This window comes from Grammomys surdaster, unplaced genomic scaffold, assembly GCF_004785775.1.
Source record: "Grammomys surdaster isolate TR1022 unplaced genomic scaffold, NIH_TR_1.0 186, whole genome shotgun sequence".
Classification (NCBI taxonomy): domain Eukaryota; kingdom Metazoa; phylum Chordata; class Mammalia; order Rodentia; family Muridae; genus Grammomys; species Grammomys surdaster.
Window position 1 is genome coordinate 3,858,249 of NW_021604631.1, and position 2,688 is coordinate 3,860,936.

Genomic DNA, 2,688 nt, shown 5'->3' on the forward strand with positions numbered 1-2,688 from the left:
GTCATCTGTGACAGAATGGACTCACATTAAGCATACTATAGAGCTGAAATATAAAATCACAATCTCCATGAATTAATTTGTGAAGAAGAAAGTAACAGTATTTTGGTTTTACTTGATGCATATCACTGATTTTCTTCCTATGTGGATACCTAAACATGACAGCAGTAGCCTTGAGGGCAGTACTGCTAAGCAGGATGGTATGAATATGCTTCTCTGAGTGTTCTCACACTTCAACTGCCATGTGGGTAGCCACAGTCTTCTTCCCCTGTGCCTGCCACCCTTTCTCATCTCTTAGCTCCTAGCTCTGATGTTAGCTCTCTGTGGCTATGACCAAATGCCTGACAAGTGGAATTGTGCGAAGAAAGTGATCATTTTGGTTTATAGTTTAATAAAGGGTAGAGTCTCACTAGAGTGGCAGGCTAAGGCAATTTGTCACTTTAGGTCCACAGTTTGGAAGCAGAGGGTTCTCAGTACTCAGATCTTTTATTTTGTTTTCCAGTCTGGTACTTTAGCCCATTGGGAGACACTGCCCATATTCAGGGCAGGTCTTTCCTCTTCAGTTAAATTTTTCTAGATGCCTGAAGAGATATTCCTTGACACAGTGTCTTTAATTCTTGTAAGAGGATGATGAAGACTATCACACCATCTTTTTATCTCCCAACTCACAGTGTATGTCTACTGACTGATCTATGTTTGAACTTTGTGAAAGGAGTTGTATTCTACTCAGTTGTTTTATCTAAGAGCCATTTTTCTTTTTAAATGATCTTTCGATGGGTATCTATTTTATAATCTTTAGGAAGCATTCTCTTCTTAAAATGTATTTATTGATATATCTTTAAATGTCTATATTTTAATATGATGTCTTAACTATATATAAAAGTATATGCATCATATATATGTGTTATGTGTAATTCTGTGTTATATATAATGTATATTACATGTAAATGTGTAGTATATAGTATATATAAATATACAGTATGCAATATATATGTGTGTGTGTGTATATATGTGTATATGTATATAAAATGTGAATAATGAGGTAAAATACAAAAAAAAACCCATAGACATAAGCTGTATTTTTTCTTTTTAAATAAAAAACTACATTTGCCAAATCAATAGCTGTCTACAGTGTACCATAGGCATCTTTAGCTCAGCATTAGGTGCGAGGACTGGCACAGTTTCTTCAGCTGGACCCTCTTGCAGTCTTCCTAAGGTTTACAGAGGTGTTGATGATCTCCATCATCAAGTCAATTCCAAGGAGTGCTTCTCTCTTTAATTAAATATATAGATTTCACTGGACCGTCAGATTCAGGGGTACCTTGTGATAGCTTTTACTTCCCACCAACAGCCCAGGCTGGCAGATTACTAAGCATATCCATTCCAATTAGACATTCTGGAACAGGGACTATTTGGGGATGGCAAGGTCTGCAGATAGAATAGGCCATCTGTAACCTGGATATTATCTAAAGCACATTACTTTTCTTTTTTTTTAAATTTTTTCTTGGACATTTTCTTTATTTACATTTCAAATGTGATCCCCTTTCCTGGTTTCCCCTCCAATAAATTCCTATCCCATCCCTCCTCTCCCTGCTTCTATGAGGGTGCGCCCCCACCCACCCACCCATTCCAGCTTCCCAATCCTGGCATTCCCCTACACTGGGGCATGGAGCCTTCACAGAATCAAGGATCTCTACTCCCATTGATGCCCAACAAGGCCATCCTCTGCTACATATGCAGCTGGAGCCATGGGTCCCTCTGTATATGGGATGGATCCTCAGGTGGGACAGTCTGGCCTTTTCTTCCATCTCTGCTCCACACTTTGACCTGTATCTCCTCCGTGGGTATTTTGTCCTTCCTTCTAAGAAGGACAGAAGCACTCACACTTTGGTCTTCCTTCTTCTTGACCTTCATGAGGTCTGTGAATTGTATCTTGTCTATTATGAGCTTTTGGGCTAATATCCATTTATCAGTGAGTACATACTATGTGTGTTTTTTTGTGATTCATTTACTTCACTCAGGATGATATTTTCCAGTTCCATCCTAAGAATTACCTAAGAATTTCATGAAATCATTGTTTTTAATAGCTGAGTAGTACTCCATTGTGTAAATGTACCACATTTTCTGTATCCATTCCTCTGTTGAAGGACATCTGAGTTCTTTCCAGCTCTGGCAATTATAAATTAGGCTGCTATGAACATAGTGGACCATGTATCTGTATTATATGTTGAAGCATCTTCTGGGTGTATGCCCAGGAATGGTATAGCTGAGTCCTCAGGTAATATTATGTCCAGTTTTCTGAGGAACTGCCAGGCTGATTACCAGAGTGATTGTACTAGCTTGTAATCCCACCAACAATGGAAGAGTGCTCCTCTTTCTCCACATCCTCACCAGCATCTGCTGTCACCTGAGTTTTTGATCTTAGTCATTCTGACTGGTGTGAGGTGGAATCTCAGGGTTGTTTTGATTTGCATTTCCCTGATGACTAAGGATGTTGAACATTTCTTTAGGTGCTTCTCGGCCATTCGGTATTCCTCAGTTGCAAATTCTTTGTTTAGCTCGATACCCCAGTTTTAATAGGGTTATTTGCTTCTCTGGAGTCTAACTTCTTGAGTTCTTTCCATATTTTGGATATTAGCCCTCTATTGGATGTAGGGTTGGTAAAAATGGTTTCCCAATCTGCTGGTTGCT